The sequence below is a fragment of the Cebus imitator genome, unplaced genomic scaffold (genome assembly GCF_001604975.1).
Source record: "Cebus imitator isolate Cc_AM_T3 unplaced genomic scaffold, Cebus_imitator-1.0 Scaffold509, whole genome shotgun sequence".
NCBI classification, from domain to species: Eukaryota; Metazoa; Chordata; class Mammalia; order Primates; family Cebidae; genus Cebus; species Cebus imitator.
Genome location: NW_016107824.1, coordinates 251,920 through 269,395, shown reverse-complemented (window position 1 = coordinate 269,395; position 17,476 = coordinate 251,920). Strand labels below are relative to the sequence as shown.

At 61.3% G+C, this 17,476-nt stretch overlaps 1 protein-coding gene across 3 annotated transcripts in view; it reads left to right on the top strand.

The window, feature by feature from the left end:
• Positions 1 to 17,476, top strand: part of CBFA2T3 (CBFA2/RUNX1 partner transcriptional co-repressor 3) — a 94,276-nt gene that overhangs the window by 44,826 nt on the left and 31,974 nt on the right. The gene's annotated exons all lie outside the window — the stretch shown is intronic.

Below are 17,476 nucleotides of genomic sequence, written 5' to 3'. Positions count from 1 at the left end.
CCAGGGGTCCTGTTTAGGGTGATGCTGATACCCCCATCGCCCCAGCAACAGAGCCTTAATCAGGGCTTCCTGGACAAACTCCAGGCCTCTCCCCCACCCTCCCTCCCTCCCCGAGGAAAATGTGGCCCACGAAATAAACATCGTCCTGAGGTGCCCTTCCCTCTCCCCAGGGGCGGCAGGACCCACAGGCAGAGTCCAGGGGGCCGCAGACAGAGGGCTGGGGCCTGGACCCCCACCAGGGAGATCCCGGGAAGAGGGACCCACTCGCCGTCCTGGATCAGGAAATCCCGACTGGCAGGGTGCCACCACCTCCCTGCCACCCCATCCGTCACAGCCAGACACATTTCCCATCCTGCCAAGCCGGGGTGGAGCGGCGTGGCACGGGGAGGATCCGCTTGGCTTCCCGCTCCCCTGCCATCCTTTCTGCTGCCTGCATGTAATTAACAGAGTAATTAAAAACAGGATGAGTTAATTGGTATTCATTTATGTGGCAGATGTTTTTAATTGAGGCAGGAAACGATTTACCTGTTTACATCAACAATGGCAAAGACAGGCTTGTAAAACACGTTTATAAAAATATCTTCCTCCCCCTTCCTAAAAAGAATTGAAATCGCCTGGTGTCCCCTGCCCCAGGCCTCGGCCCTGGGAGAGCTGGGCAGGCCCTGCCTGGGGGAAGGCCCATGGTGGGGGTGGAGCAGGGAGGTCGGCCAAGAGGAAACATCTGTTGGAGAGCTTTGCCGTGAGCAGCCTGTTTTCCTTAAATTCGGAGAAAGGATGTGGTGTTCCAGGTTGTGAGGACGTGGGGCGGCCTAGGGCTGCTCTCCAAGACGCCTCCCAGTGACTCCGGCCGGGCTGGCTAATGGAGCCCCCTGGGGAGGGGCTTGGCCTCCAAGATGGCGGGAGGCAGCCTCAGGTGGGCCTGGCTGGAGGAAGACCACCCAGCTGGGGCTGGCGAGCGGGCGGGGCGGGGAGGGGTGGGGGACCCAGTCCTGGCAGAATCTGGGAGCAGGCAGGTGTGACTGCCCCCCCCCAGGGAGGCAGAGGCAGCCGGCCACCTGCGCCTTCGGTACCTTTGGCATTGCGTGGTGGGGCCCCGGCACTCCATCACCACGCACGACCTGTGCCCACTGGAATTTAAATTAATTAAGATGAAATATTCCTGGCCGGGTGCAGTGGCTCACGCCTGTAATCCCCACACTTTGGGAGGCTGAGGTGGGCAGATCACTGGAGGTCAGGAGTTGGAGACCAGCCTGGCCAACATGGCGAAACCCTACCTCTACTAAAATAAAATGCAAAAATTAGCCAGGCGTGGTGACACGTGCCTGCAACCACAGCTACTTGGGAGGCTGAGGCACAAGACTTGCTTGAACATGACAGGCGGAGATCCTGCTGCTGCACTTCAGCGTGGGCGACAGAGTGAGACTCCATCCAAAAAAGATAGATGCAGAATTGAGTTCTTCCCTCGTAGGGCCTCCTTTCTTATACTCGGCAGCCAGGTGGGGCTCCGGCAACTGTCAGGGCCTAGAACATTCCAGCATTGCAGAAGCTTCAGTGGTCAGCCAATTTCGCGTCCCTGGGGTGGGAGGACGGTGGCCTCCGATGCACACAGCCTGAACTTTCACCATCTGGGGTAGGGGGAAGGCAGGAACGCCACCCCAGAGAGAGCAATGAATCCATGAGCCGAGTGCTGGGGAAGCCAGTGGTTTACCCACCAGCACTGATTGAGCACTTACTGTATGCCTACGCTTGTGAATCACTTGAATTCTCATTAATGCCCTTGCTGTTTCCCGGGCTAACTCCCAAGGGAGGAGTTACCACTGTCCCCTTTGTGCAGATGAGGAAACCGAGGCCCAGTGGATCTCAGTGTGGGGCGGGGTCTGACGCAGCCCCAGACCTGCACTGCAACAGCCTCCACGGATTAAGAGGAGCGATGCTGTGACTTTGACAAGGCACCATCCTTTGCCTTTGTTTTTAGAGTAAACGTGCAGCAGACTGCCCGAGCTCAGAAGTAGCTGAGGTCCCGCCTGGGCATTCGGCGGAGAGGCTGCTCCGGGTGGGAGGGAGCCCCCGCCTGGTACGCCGTGTGCCCCGTGCACAGTGTGGAGAATTCAAGGGGTGGGTTTTGCCCTCGTGATGTTGGCCGTGGGCACTGGGCTTTTTACCTGTGAGGTTGAGTGGATACTGGGCTGTGGGACTGTCCCTGGGGCGATGCTGGTGACACCGCCAGCCGGCAGCTCAGACCTCGAGCCACACCAGCCCTGGAGGCAGGGTGGCCCCAGCTTCTCGTTACCCCCTGGGCCATTTGGCTGACCTGCCGTGGAACTTCGGGACGTTTAGAGAGTTCTCACGGCAAGAAGACAGAATGTTCTGGTCCGGGGGCTCCGGCCTGGGCATAGCTCTGCTCCGCCCTCCCGCCACCCAGCCTCCCGTTCGGGGCTCACAACGTAAAAGCAGCAGCGCGTTTTGGGAAGTTGAGCAGGCTGTGCGCTTGGAGCTGAAGGCCTGTGCCGGTGGGGTGTGTCCTCGAGGGCGGGAGCCCCAGCCCGTCTGGGAGGTGAGACAGGGAAAGGCTTCCCAGGGTGTGGCTGTGACCGGAGTGTGATGTGGCTGGTTCCAGGGGCAGCCCCAGCCCACCCGGCAAGGGCAGGAGAACCAGTCCCCTTCTGATGCCCGGCCAAGAGGACAGGGCCCACACCATGGTGGGGCCTTCTCCCGGGCCTCCCTTCACCCCCGGCCTGCAGGGGTCAGTGAGGGCCCAGGTCGGTGTCTGAATGTCAAAAAACTGAGAAGCAAAAGGGGCGTTGGCACCAGGGAGGCCACGCTGTCTCTCCACGTGAGTCACGGCCTGTACAGCCTGGCCACGCCAGCTCACGGGACATCCACATGCGTGGGGGAAAGCCCGAGGCAAAGCCAGCACAGGCTGCCCAGGCCAGGGAGGCTGCCTCTCAAGTCCCGTGGGGCTGCTAGGATGTTCGGGTTTCATGTGCACCGTGTCCTGGGGTCCCTCCATGCCTGTGGCCGAGGGCATCGTGGCCCCACACACTCGTCTGCAGGCGTGTGTTGTGTGTGCACGTCACATGTCGCACTCATGACGCTCCTGGGAGAACCTCCTGGTACTTCAGGGAAAACATTCTCCATTTGGCACCCGGGGGGTGTACCATGCTGCCAGACCTGGATTCTTCTCTAGCGTACACGCGGGCAATAGCATGACTAACCGTGGCAGCTCCTCTGCAGAGTTCAAGGTGATTTACAGTCCATTGGTGCATTTTTTAAGCAGCGACAACAGGTTGGGGACCAATTAAGCCTCCCTGGCGCCTCACTGGCGGCTGAGGAAAATCCCCAGAGGGCCTGGCTTCCCAGACCCTCCGCAGACGGCTGGGCCTTCCCCACCAGCCCAGCGGTGGCTCCGCCAGCTCTGCATGTGGGAGGGTCCTGTTCCCAGGGCTGTACCACCTGCCTGTCCCCAGCATCCCAGCCTCCGTGCCCTCCCTGGGCAGGCCCTCCCCTCCGCCTTTCTCTAGCGATGCCCATCCTGCAGCCTTCAGAACCAAGTGTGGCATCGCCTCTTCCTGGAAGGTTCTCTGGCCCTCGCTTGTCCAGGGCCGGCTGTGGGACGTTCTGCTCCGCACCTAAGTCCAGGCGCATAGCTGTGCAGAGGGCAGGGCTGGCTAGGTCACACCTGCAGTCCCAGCCTGGGGTCAGCCAATAGCTGACCACCTCCTTAGAGTCCGCCAGTTCTCCTTTTTCTTTTTCTTTTTTTTGAGACGGAGTCTCGTTCTGTCACCCGGACTGGAGTGCAGTGGTGCAGCCTCCTGCCTCAGCCTCCCGTGCGGCTGCTTATTCTAAAAGAATCCCTGCAGCTGCGCCTGTCCAGTAACTGATGCGACCCTCCTCTCTGCGGGCCCCTCCACCCAGCAGTCAGGTCTCCATCCCCAGGGGCCACAGTGAGGAGGGGCCTGCGCCAGTGGCCAAAGGCATTTTCAAAAATAAATGGAGGATGTGGTATAAAATAAAGGGCTGGGAGGCAAAGAGGGAAGGCAGAGGGTCCCCCCACCCCTTCTTGCCTGCCCAGCCCACCCACTCTCCCCAGTGGCCGCCTCTTGTTCCTTCCGGAGAAGCTCTGTATACAGATCAGACCACACTCACTCAGGCTGGGGCGCTCTGCAGCCATTCCTGATGCCACAGTCCTCACTAGAGAAAATGCACACATGAACACCCACCCCACGAGGACACACACATGCACTCACGTGCACACACACAGGAATACACGCCCATGCACACATACACATATATGAATACACAGGTACAGCGACATAGACACATGAGTGCACACACACATGCATGAATACACATGTGCACATACAGCCACATTAACACGTGAGTGCGCACACACACAGATACACACCCGTGCACACACAAGTACGCACAGGCATGCACACCCACATGCCCACATACATCCCCATCTACACATGCATGCACATGTTATAAACACATACAGTTACATAACCATGCACACATGAATACAAACCTGCCCATGTACACACACTCATGAATACAAACATATACATACACCCACATAGATGTGAGTGCACACACACACGCCCATGCACACACAAGCACACACACACGTGCCCACGTACCCGCACGCGTGAATACAGACACATACACCCACACGTACACATGACTGCACACATTATACACACATACATGCCCATGCACACACGAGTACACACACATGTGCCCACATACACACGCATGAATACACTACTCATACACCCACATATATGTGAGTGCACACACACATGCACACGTGAGTATGCACACATGAACCACATGCACATACAAGAACACGTGAGTGCACGCACATTATGCACTCAGATGCACATGCACGAGTACATATACATGCACCCACATACACACATTAATACAGGTACACATTCACCCACCTATACACGTGTGTGCACACGAATATACACCCATGCACACGAATACACACACATGCGCCCACCTACACACATGCATGAATACAAACCTACACATACACCTACGTATACATGAGTGCGCACACATACCTACACAAATATGCGCATGTGCACACACACGCACACACGCCTGATGGATGGATGGAGGGCACTGTGATGCTCCTGAGACAGGAAGGTGTCAGGCAGTGGCTCAGAGAGGGCAAGGGTCTGACTGAAGCAACCAGCCACACAGCCCACCAGGGCCCCCGCCCGCCCCGTGACCAGCCACACAGCCCACCAGGGCCCCTACCAGCGCTGTGACCAGCCACACAGCCCACCAGGGCCCCCGCCCACCCCGTGACCAGCCACACAGCCCACCAGGGCCCCCGCCCGCCCCATGAACAGCGACACAGCCCGCCAGGCCCCCTCCCCCGTGCTGCCTGTGGGGTTCCTGAAGGAGCTATCCCTCCTCTGAGTTGAGGTCAGGCTGGAGAACTCACTCAGATGGGCAGACCCAGGGCAGGAGGCCACTACCCAGCAGTTCCACCACCCCCTGACCCACCCATGCGCCCCGAGCCCCATCTCCTCCCTACACACACACCTCCTCCTGGCAGTCCCCCCAGCACACACCTCCTCACCCGGAAACCATGTCTGTCCTCAGGATGGCTGCCTCCCCTGACGGCTTGGGGACACGAGGACTGGAGAAGGGACCGGCTGCACCCAGGACTCCCAGGGTGCCAGGGCTGGTGCCAGGTGAGGACAGTGCCCCTTCCTCCTTCCGCCCTGCCTGGCCTGGCAACCACACCCTGACCCCCACCCGCCCCGGCAGCAGGCAGCCCAGATGGCAGGGCCGCCTCCCCCCCGGGCTCTCAGGGCGTTGCTGTTGGCAGTGCAGCCCAGCAGCTGGGCAGGGAATGTGCTTCCTCTGTGTGCGGCCGTGGGGCGAGCAGGCCCCGGACATCTGGGTCCCATTTGCGGCCCTTTGGGGAGCAGGGAAGATTTTAACTCCAGCCTCTGAGCTCACCACTGTCCCCCAGCCCCTCCAGGCTTTGCGTGACCCCCAGGGTGCCGTAGAAGTCCAGTCCCTGGGCACCATCCTCCAGGTACAAGGCAGAGGTCGGGCACCTTGGATGGCTTGGGGCTCTGGGCTCAGTGGCTGGGCCAGGGCCAGGCTCTGACTCACCCTAGACACTTGAAAACACGGCAATAGCATGGTGGCTGCGACTGCGACCTGCCCGCTGGGGCCCACGATCACGCCTCTGGCCTTGTTGGCTTCCATGCCTTTGTTTATTTCCAAAGTAGAAGCTCTGCTCTGTCACCTTGTTGGTTTTCTCTCACGGGTCACCGTGTCAGTAGAGAGCATCCTGTGACATGGTTTTTGCAAGTAAACGTACCCTTGCAGCCCAGCACACAGAACGTGCAGCCCGACAGGCTTCACAAAGCGTCAGGCGCACGACCACGGGCCTGACTAACAAACGTTTTCCGACCTGCCCCCGAGGACCCTGGTCCGCCTCTGGTCACTCCGCTGTCGGGAGCCACCACCCTGATCTCTAGCATCACAGAATGTTGCTGCCTGATTCTGACTTTTCTAGAAACGGATTCTTGTGCACATGCTCTGCAGGGTCTGGCTGCCGTTTCTGTGAGACTGTGTGCAGGGTTGTACTTGGTGGTGCCGGTCCTTTTTCCTTGCTGCATTGTATTCCACTGCGTGGCCGTGCTGCAGCCACTGTCCCTCCACCTCAGTGCACCCTTGCTGAGGAAGTGGCCTGTGACGTTCTTGCTCGTTGCTCTGGAGGCGTGTATGTGTGTTGGCTCTTCTGCTGGTTGTACGCCCAGGAGTGAGCCGGCTGCACTGGCAGCTGTGACTGGTCCAGTCAGCAGATACCAGGAAACAGCTTTCCAAAGTGAAGGTGGCCACGCGTGGTTTTTCAGGTTCGTTAGTTTTGCGTAGAGTAGATGATGTGTCTGCCCAGCGCTCTCTGAGGAGGTACCGTATTTATTCCGTTTGCCATTCTCATAAACGGTGCTGTGATGGACAGCCTTGTAGGTCAGTGTTTGTGCACACTCTGGTTATTTCCTGAGAATGCATTCCTGAAGGTGGAATTGCTTGTCCCAGCTGAGACCCCAGCACAGAGGAATAGGGAGTGGAGTAGCAAAGGGCGGGAGCGTCCTTGGCATTTGAGGCCTGGTTCGGCTGGAGATGAGGTGGGTCACTTCTCTTGTCCAGCTTCCCAGCCGCCTTTTCAGCATCTGTGAAATTTGATTGTTGGTCTCTCAAGTCTCTTGCAGCCTTGATATGTTGAGATTCTAAGTACTGAAGTGTATCAGTCAGCTACTGCTGTGTAACAAGCCGCCCTCAAACAGTGGCTCAAAGCAACCACCATTCTTTGGCTCACAGTTCTTTAGGTTGGCAGTTTTGGCAAGGTTGGTGGGGTGGTTCTTGGCGTGGCTGGGTTTTCTGGCCAGTCTGTGGTCAGCCATGGGTCAGCAGCTCTGCCAAGTGGCTGGGCCAACCCTGCCCTGCATGTGTCTCATCCTGAGTGTGTTCACGTGGGGGCCCCACAGAGGGCTAGTGAGGCTGCCGGCCGCTTGCATCGAGGATCAGGGTTGCCTGACATCCCTTGCACCACATCCTGTCCTCAGCCAAAGCAAGTCCTCCAGTCAGCCCAGATCCAGTGGGGGCAGGGAAGTGGACCCTGCCTCTCCACGGGAAGAGCCGGAATCACATCAAAAGGGCAGGGGCCTGGGCAGGGTAGGAAATTGAGGCCATTAGCAGGAAACATGCCTCACAGGAGAGGGTCGCAAATAACCATGACCGGCACCCCCGAGCCCCTGCCGCAGGACAGACTCAAGAAGCTCTTGGTCCTCAGACGCACCCGCGGGAGGGGTGTTCCCCCGCTTAATGGATGAGGGGAGCGGCTTGCTGGGCTCACAGGCAGAGGGGCAGGCCTTGATTCAAGCCCCGTCCAGGCTGTGTCCTGTGGCAGCGATCCGAGCATCCTCTTGAGCCTGCCCAGGGCAGGATGTCGGGCTACCGCTGCCGGGGAGGCACATGGGGGCTTTGTCTTTACGGGCCAGTCAGCAAACCTTTATGGGGTCGTGCCACATGCCAGGTGCTGTTCAGGTCCTGCCCTGGGGGAGATGGGTGTGAACCCAAGGACTCACACATACGGAGGCTTTAGGCACTGACAAGTGGCCGGAGAAGGAAAAAAGGTGACATGGCAGAGAGCGCCGGGGGCAGGGACGCCTTGAGCCGGGTGGTCGGGACGTGGCGGAGGGCACCGGGGGCAGGGACGCCTTGAGCCGGGTGGTCGGGACGTGGCGGAGGTTGCCGGGGGCAGGGACGCCTTGAGCCGGGTGGTCGGGACGTGGCGGAGGGCGCCGGGGGCAGGGACGCTTTGAGCCGGGTCAGGGAAGGCTTCCCTTAGTCAGGACATTTGCGCCAGGCCTGAACAATGAGGAGATGGACATACAGAGTCAGGGAAAGTATTCCAGCTGGTGCCAAGGCCCTGAGGCTGGCAGGAGGGATGGCGGCGCAGCCGGCGTGACTGGCCAGGACTGGCGGAGAGACCCCCAGCCTGCCTGTCCCGTGGGGCCCCGGTAATGCAGCACACGTTGTGCATCTTCTGCATCTCTTTGGTGAGCCAGGTTCACTTGCAGGGCACAGCTGTCCAGAAGGGCTCCTTGGTCCTCAGTAACCCATGAAGGAGGTTCCCTTCTCTCCTTGGGGAGGGGGTAGGCAAGGCCAGTTCTGCCTGGGGCCATGTCGTGGTGCAGAAGGCGAGGGTGGGCCCAGCCTGCAGGCAGAGGCGGCCTGTGGGCTCCCATCAAATGGAGAGTCTTGGGCTGTGCCCAGAGGGGCGTTTCAGTGAGATTTTTGTGTGATACAGTTTAGCAGCACGTCTGTGACACAGGGGACCTCCGCCTCCTTCCCTCACTGAAAGGATGCCCGGGGCACCTGTTTGTGGTGGTGATGGCAGCCTGGGCCCTGCCAGCCAACTCTGAGTGACAGAGCTTCCCCCACACGGCTGCGGGGGGGAAGGGTCTTCAGTGTTCTCCAGAGGCTTTCTGGTTGGTCCCTTTACCCAACACTGCTGCTCATGGTCACCCGTGGGCTGGCCCTGGGCACAGTGCCAAGGACGAGCCCCACATCAGCCAGCTCCACGCGGCCGCTGCGGCTGGACAGATGGCCTGAGGCATGACACCTGGGTGACTGGGGCAAGCGGCATCACAGCTCTGTGCCTCAGTTTCCCACCTGCGAGTCGGGCCTCTCACACCGCATGGCTTGGTCAGTCAGCTGGGATTGAAAGATTGATTTCAGAACCTGAGCTTCAGTGCAGACCAGCTGTCAGCAAACAGGAGTTTAAAAACCCGGGCACACGTGTGCTGAGGACAGGGCCTCCTCTCTGCCCCCTCGTCACATGCCCGTCCCCAGGAGGCTGTGTCGTGGGCCTCGAGGCGTTCTGTTCTAGATGCTCTTCATGAGCTCCCGCACCTCGTCCCTCCACAATCCTGTGGGGTGAATTCCATCCTCATTCCCATTTTACAGTTGAGAAAACTGAGGCCAGATTAGGAGAAAAGCCAGCTGCGTTCCCACAGGGAGGGAAAGCCTGAGGTTTCTGTTCCTCCCTGCGCCAGTCCTCTGACTCTCGAGAGATGCTGTCCCCATGGGAGGGTCACAGCGGGCTTTTGGGTTTACAAAAGGCTTTTTCTTCACTGTCTCAAGTCACTCCACCCAGAGAGGTGCCCCATCTTACCCGAGGGGAGCCAGAGACTCATATAGGTTTGGGGACAACCCCCATCCCGAGTTCACACAGTCGGCCGTGGTGGGATGCTAACTGACTTTCCAGCCACCCAGGCTTGCTCTGTTGCCATGGCAACCTGTGACCTCCATAGTCATCGCCCACAGCCCCTGGGGTCAGGGTCCCTCGTTCCTGTCCATGGTGGGAAGGGCAGCAGGGGTGAGTTTGTGGGGCCAGAGTAAGGGTCTGTCCTGGGCCAGGCCCATGAGGACCAGGAAGGGTCAGGGAGAGAAATGGGACTTGGTTCCTCGTCCCTTGAGGGGGCAGGAGGGCCTTCCCAGACCGATGGGGAGAAGGTGCAGCCCCCCGTGTTGATACAGCTGCCCACTCTCCAGGCAGGGAGGCCGGGACAAGCCAGATGTGCGGCAGCTGCAGGGCAGCCCCTGAGGTTCTCTGGCTGCCTCACCCACCCCACATCCCACACTTGGCACAGCCCTGGAGGCGGGGGTGGGGGGCACCCGCTGTCCTGGGGTCTGCCCCAAAGGAGCCCCATGTCCCTTCACTTTGCCTTCGTCTTGGCCTGGGAGCCCCAGGTCTGGCGCTGGTCAAAGACCTTCTCAGGGCCCTTCCCAGTCAACACCAGGTTCTCCTGTTTCACCTGCCCCTTGGGGGCTCCGGAGAGCCAGCACAGAGACCCTGCCGTGGGGGGCACCTGCACTGCTCACGCCATCTGCAGCTCACCCCACAGCTCTTCCGGAGGTGGGAGGGTGCCACCCCTGCCCAGGCCTTCGGGCAACGGTGTCTCCGGAGGACACCGAGGCTGGACCTGTCGGTCCTCGGTGGGCTGTGCCTCTCCGGGCTTTCTCAGTCACCACGCAGCAGGTGTTTGCTGAGCGCCTGTGGTGTGGGGTGTGGCAGGCACTGCTGCCGGCTGTGGCTGATGAGGCAGAAAAGCCCAGCCCTCCTGGAGCTCACCTGGAGCGTCACAAGAGAGAAAGAGGCGCAAGACAGGTGGGCTGGGGCAGAGCTTCGGGGAGAGACAGCGCCAGGAGGGGAGCCGGGGCAAAGGGCTTCGGGGCTGCAGCCTCACTGGAGGCCAGGCCTGGGGCAAAGCGTAAGGATGAGAGGCCGACTTTCAGGGACGACGGGGACGCACTTTCCCTGCAGAGGCCCTGGGGCAGGGGCAGCCAGTGGCCAAGGCCCAGCCCAGGGGGTGCAGGGAGCCGGGCGATGAGGCCGGAGGGGCAGCCAGGCACCAAGCGAAGAAGGGCCATGCTGCTCTGGTGCTGGCCAAGGGGCCGGGAAGCTGCCGTGTACTGCTCTTGGGAAGTGTGTCTGGGAGGGTGGCTGGCCCCTCTGGCTCCTTGAAAGCAAGTGTCCGGTTTACCTTGGCCTGGGCTCACTGCACGGGATGGCTGCCCGGCCAAGTAGAGGGTGGAATTCGGAGGCTCGGGCTCCATTCCTGGCTCTGCCCCTCACTCACCGCGCAGCCGTGGCCAGAGACCTAAGGTGACCTCACCCCTCGGGGCAGTGTGGGTTCGAGGTCACCAATCTCCGGGGCCGTGAGGAGTGGGAGGGTGGCGTGCGTGAGTGACCCTCGGGGTCTCCTCTCTGCTTATCCGTGCCTTTCCCAGATGGCCTGCAAATTCGGAAGGAAAATGAGCAGCTGTGTAAGGCAGTGGCGTCCTTCGTCCCAGCCACCACTGGGGTCACCCAGAATGGCCAGTGACTGTCTCACGTGCATTCATGTCATTTCTCGTCCCCGTCACACAGATGTGGACACTGAGGCCGCCCACCCAGGCTGCAGCATCCAGAGCCTGAGCTCAGCCCCCCATTCTGCACTTTTACGGAAGGTCCAACTGAGGCACAGCACTGTTGTGGGTGCAGGGTCCATCCTGAGTGCCGGGAGCCCGGCCTGCACCACAGCTCCAGGAAAGGCTTTGCGAGAGGCCTTGCTGCGCCTCTGAGGCTGGGCTTTGGGGTATCCTGGATGAGGGTCGGCTGGGCTGACCGGAGGAGAGGCCTGGAGCCCTCGGGACCCATTGCAGGCTGCGCCCCCTCCTCCCCTGCGTGCCTGCGGTCAGCTCCGGCAAGGCCAGAGACGACCCCCTTGCCCACGGGAGCATGTCCCAAACTCACGGAGAGGGTGGGCTCCAGAGCCAGGCGGCCTGGGCCCTAGCCTCAGTTTCTCCACCTGACAGCCTCCTAGACCTGCGGAGACACGAAATGAGGTGATCTGCACAAACGCTCAGGTCAGGCAAGGCACACAGAGGACGTCATCGCTGTGGGTGCACTGCCCGTGCAAAGGCCTCAAGGCAGTCACCTGTGTTACCTGCCCAGCGTCCTGCGTGACAGTCAGAGGAGGCTGCGGCAGAAGCAGAGCCTGCGGCTCCAGAGCTGAGGAGGGCGTGAGACGGGGAAGGCCAGGAAGCCATGAGTTCCCCTCCCATGGAGGGTTCTGGAATCCCCCGGCTGGGAGCCCTGGCCTGTGGCCGTTTCCCAGCTGGGCAGGGCGGGCTGGGCGCCCCGGGCGGACAGGGAAAGTGATGGATGAGTGACTGGTCCCGGCACATTCCATGTTCTTTCCCAGCCACTCCTCCAGGCCTGGAAAGCGGCTTCCTCTGCCGGCTGGCTAGTGACATTTCGCTGGGAACTGGACGTGCCATCTGGGAAAGACATGGCCTCTCCCATGGGCCCCAGGGAGTGGCCTCCAGGGTCTGGGAATTTTTTTATAGAGTCTCTCTTGGTTGTCCAGGCTGGAGTGCAGTGGCACGAATTCAGCTCACTGCAACCTCCGCCTCCCAGGCTAAAGCAGTTCTCGGGCCTCATCCTTCTGAGTAGCTAAGATTGCAGACACACACCATCACTTCAGTTAGCTTTTGTATTTTCAGTGGAGATGGGGTTTCACCATGTTGCCCAGGCTGGTCTCAAATGCCTGACCTCAGGTGACCTGCCCCCCTTGGCCTCCAAAGTGCTGGGATTACGTGCATGAGCCGTCGTGCCCAGCAGGTCTGGGAATTTTCTTGATGGGTGGGAGCTTGGGAGGCAGGTGAGGCTGCAGCCAGGGCTGGGGAGAAGCCGGCGCCTCTTCCTTTAGACATCTTTGACCGGTTCCTGCATGCCCAGACCCTTTGGGGGAAGCCGCATACAGGTAAACCCAACACCAGGGCACCCATGACTCAGCCGTGCCCAGAGAGGGACACCTTGAGCCCGGAGCCAGTGCCTGAGCCACGGAGGGTTCTGGGGTGGGGGGACAGACAATTAGAAGAGGCCGCCATCAGCCATGGGCAGGGAGAGAGGACGCTTGGCAGAGGCCCAAGCCATAGAGGCGGGGAAGCCGTACCTCCCATGCTGCAGGTGCCCTCTGTGGCTGGTGGGGAAGGGGTGGCTGGGCCAGGCCACCTGGATCCACACCTGGCTCTCCCCATCCTTGGCCTATCTGTGCCTCGGTTTCCCCACTCTTAAGGTGGAAAAGCACAGTCTCAGCCACAGAAGAGTCCATGAGGACGGGCGTGGTCCTCTGTATGAGACCCTTCCCCTCCAGGTGTCGGGGCCCTTCTCACCAGACTCTGCACCACCTGCCCACCTGCCTCTGAGCCAGGACCACAGGGCAGGGGCCAACATCCAGAGTGACCCCGCCCGCCCCAGCAAGAGGACCACAGTGCTGTTAGGACACATGTGCAGCACGTGGGAGGATGGCCAGGGTGGGACAGCAGGTGCCCCAGGGACCCCCTTGTGTGGGGCAGCCAGGCCACAGGACCCCTCCCCAAATTCCAGGCTCCTTCTGCACAGGCAGCGCTGGACCCTCGCTTTGTCACAACTGGTTTCTGCACGGGTGGAGCTGGGCCTTGGGGACTGTTTGAAAATAAATGGGGGTGTCCTTGGGGACCGGGGTCCCCTTGCAGCTGACGTGGGGCTCAGGGATGCTGGAGGCCTCATTTCTGTTTCATGGGTACTTTGAGCTCTGGAAAGAAGCCCCCTCAGGGTTGGAACGACCGTCCTTACGATCACGCCTCAGAGCCCAGCCAACCCCGGGCGCAACCCCACATCCCTTACGGCAACGGGGCCACCCACCCCAGCCTCGAGTTCGAGGCAGAGTCTCTTTGGCCCCTGTGACGCCCGCAGGGCCACATGGCCCCATGCTGCCAAGTCAGGTCCAGGCTGGCTGGTATCGGCCGGTTCACCTCCTGGTGGCTGCCGTGTGCGGCCCTCGGGCGGCCGACGGGGGCTCCAGGCGCACACCCTGGTGCTTCTGGGCTCTAAGTCCCAGAATAAGTCCCTTGCCCTCTCTGGGCTTCAGTTTCCCCATCTAGAAAGCGGACGTAGTTACGGCTCCTGCCTCACAGGGCAGTGAGCAGAGGATGCTGGGAACAGGCCTGGGAAGCGGGGTTCCTCCATGACGACATCAGCCCTCCATGACGTCAGCCCTCCCTGCCACTTCACTCTTCTGCCCTGAGACGCAAACCCCTTGAGACAGAGCCTGTCCCTTTCCTGGCGCTGCTGAGCCCCGGGGTTACTGGGGACCACCGTGCCAGGACACGGGTCTGCTGTGTAGCACCAGGGGCCCTGTGTGCCGGCAGTTATTTCTCCAAGTGGTTTGATGATGCATTCTCCTCCGTGTCTGGACGGGCCGTCTTGCAGATGGAGGCGGGAACAGGGCCAGTGAGCGGTCCTGTGCCCGGGACGGGGAGATGGGCCAGGCCTCTTCCTCCGTGGTTCACAGCCACGGGCCAGCAGCCCACGGGGCCTCCGAGCCTCAAAGTGGGCCTGGGGAGTGGAAATGGCCCTTGGCCGAGGTGCAGGGCCTCAGCGGGGAGTGGGGCAGGAAGCCAGGCGCCCGGGAAGGAGGAGGCTGGGCCCATCTAGTGGTGCCTTCACCTGGAGAGGAGGCTGCAGTGGCCTTGGTGGGGCCGCGGACCAGCGGGGGCTCCCCACACTGCTTGGGTGTGCAGGGATGGAGAAAGATAACAGCCACCATTTCAAGTGATCGCAGGGAGTGCTGGGCCCCCACAGAGCATGGCTTCCCCTCCATCGCTTTGGTGAGGGACCATGCTGCACCGGCCCAGACGCGAGGAAATGGCGGCCAGGCTGTGGCTTGTCCGAGGAAGCCCGGCCGGCAGGACTCGGCCTCCCTCTGCGGCTGTGGGGTGGACCCACCGTGCCTCCTTGCCCAGCCAGCTCCAAGGAGGTGGGTGTCCAGGGCAGCCGTGGGTCCCCTGCCCTGAGCCCCGACCCCCTGTGTCCTGCAGCTGGGCAGCCCTGCCCCTAACCACTGCACCCACTCACCCCCACTTTTCTCTCTGCTCCCTTCCAGCCCCCAAGGGGTGGACCCCAAAGAGGCATTTTCCTTGGGGGACTTCCTTGGGAGGCTGCCCGGGTTGAGCTGTTTCCTGGGAGACCCAGTCAAGCACAGAGACCCTGCAAACAAGTCCAGCAAGAGGCAGGGCCACTGAATGAGGGGACGTCCTGGGGAAGTGAACTGGGGAGGCTGGAAGAGCTCTGGGGATGGAGCAGCCTCTCCTGCGGAAGTGAGGTTGAAGCTGGATCCCAGAGGGAAGGAGGGGAGGTGGCCGAGCCCCGGGGGAGAGCAGGGTCAGGGCGTGGTGTGGACTGAAGCCCCACGTGCAGTGGGAGCTGCTGGGGGGTCTCGAGCAGGAGAGAGGCTATGTGCCCCCCAGAGACGGCCCCCGACTCCCTGCTGCCCTCACCCCACCCCCTCTCCTTCCCAGGTCCCTCCTCCCCAGGCCATTTCGTTGACCACAAACCCTGTTCCTCTAAGCATCCGCACTCACCCTCGTCTTCCTGCAGTCCTTGTCACTTCTGCTTTCTTGGGTGGAGTCTGCGCCGGGGGCAGCCGCAGGAGCAGGCCGAGGCACACCTGGCTCCATGAGCCTCGGCCCGGTCCCCTTGCATGCCAGGCAGGGTGTGGGGACCTCCCCGTCATCACCTGTCAGCCGGCTTCCTCCACACGTACAGAGGAGGAAGGTGAGGCTCAGAGAGGGGAAGAGGCTCTCCCTAGGCCACACAGCCAGGAACACTCAGACAGGATTCAGCAAACCCTGTGAGGTCCTATCACCTGCACGGCTGCCCTGCACAGCCCGGGGTGGGGCCCGCAGAGCGGAGGGGAGGCCACCACCCACTCCTCAGCGTGTTCCTCAGGCACGGGGCCTCCTGCCCCCTGCAGCCTCTGTCCGGCCTCCGGTTTGAATTCCAGAACTACTGCCTCTTTGCAAGTACCCTGAGCCCTAGAACGAGGACGGTGCATTGGTGACAAGCCGGGACCTGGAAGTCCTGCAGAGCCCGGCCCTGTGGGGGCAGCTCTGGGTCGAGGTTCAGACTTGCGGTGGGAGTCACCTCTCTGAGCCTCGTCACTCCTTGTAAAATGGGCTGTTGGTAGAGTCACCACAGAGGGTCCATGAGAGTGACAGGAGTCCTCGGTATCTGTAAATCACCGAGAAGAGCCTCCCTGCGGTCCTGCGGTGAGCCGCTATCCAGGTCTCCTGGTAAAGGGACAGCCACTGTTCTGCCCAAAGGGAACCCACGAAATCCCGACTGCCCCGGGCGCTGACGGGCACTGTCCGCTCTGGCTTCGGGCCCAGCATGTCACAAGCATGCGGGCGGTGGCCGTAAGCTCTTGTTGGATGATGACTGTGGTAAGTCCTTGTGCCGCCGCCTGACAGCTCCCGGCTCCTGGCCACCCTCTCAACCCTAGGAAACGTGGCATGTCCGTCCACCCCACAAGCCCGCCCAGCGCCCGGCAGCAGCTCCCCGGAGGGGGCTCTCTGTGCAGCCACTTCTGTTTTAATCGATTTTCAAGGCTCAAATGAAGCTGCCTCCGTGGGAGGGCTATGAAAGGTCCAAACAGGTGGCATCCCCAGTGTCCTGGACCCGTGTCCCCAGAGCCAGCCTGGCATTTGAAGCTCCCAACCCCATCCCTGCTGGCTCCCTTCTGAGCGTGCCCAACCCTCTCTGGCCCAAGGGCAGCCTGGTCAGAATGGGAGCACCCCACAGGGATGCCCCACCACACTCAACCATCTTACACCCCACAGGGATGCCCCACGTACCCACCTTCTTGCATTGTCACCAGGGATTGGCCACCAGCCCTGTAGCCAGGAGGTGTTGACGGCCCCCACAGCTGTGGCCACACGTGTTCCCAGCCGTCAGCTTCCGGGCAGGTGGGTGGCCAGGAGGGGCAGGCACCCCTCGGAGGGAGGCCAGCAGCTGTGTGGAGGGGACAGCAGGGGCCACGAGGCCTGGGTGGCTGCTTACTGGCTGCTTCCTCGCCACACTGTTCACCACACACCAAGCAGACAGGGTACAGGGTTGGGGGGGGCTTCTCCACTCCTGCCTGCGGCACAGGCGCTGGTTACAGCCGGGCACTGCCACCCTGAGATGTCGGGCAGGACCTCGGCCTCTCTGAGCTTCTCCGCCCTCCGTAAAAGAGGCAGATGGCAAGGGGATCAGTGAGGTTTGCACAGCATTTGGCACGTGGTAGCCGAAAAAGCCATGTATTGGTCACCTTCCACAGAGGCCGGGTGGCCCTGACGCCCGGGGCATCTCTGCATCTGACGATGGTGCTGGGGCCCCTGGCGTGGGGAAATGGCAAGAGAAGCAGGGGCAGCATCCGCAACTCACTAATGAAGGCGACAGACACCAGCCAACTGTGGCTTCACCTGCTCATGCCCTGGGCCATGGGTGAGACCCCACAGGTGTGAGCAGCAGGGGGAGCGTGCGGGGCCGTGCGGGTGTGAGCAGCAGGGGGAGCGTGCGGGG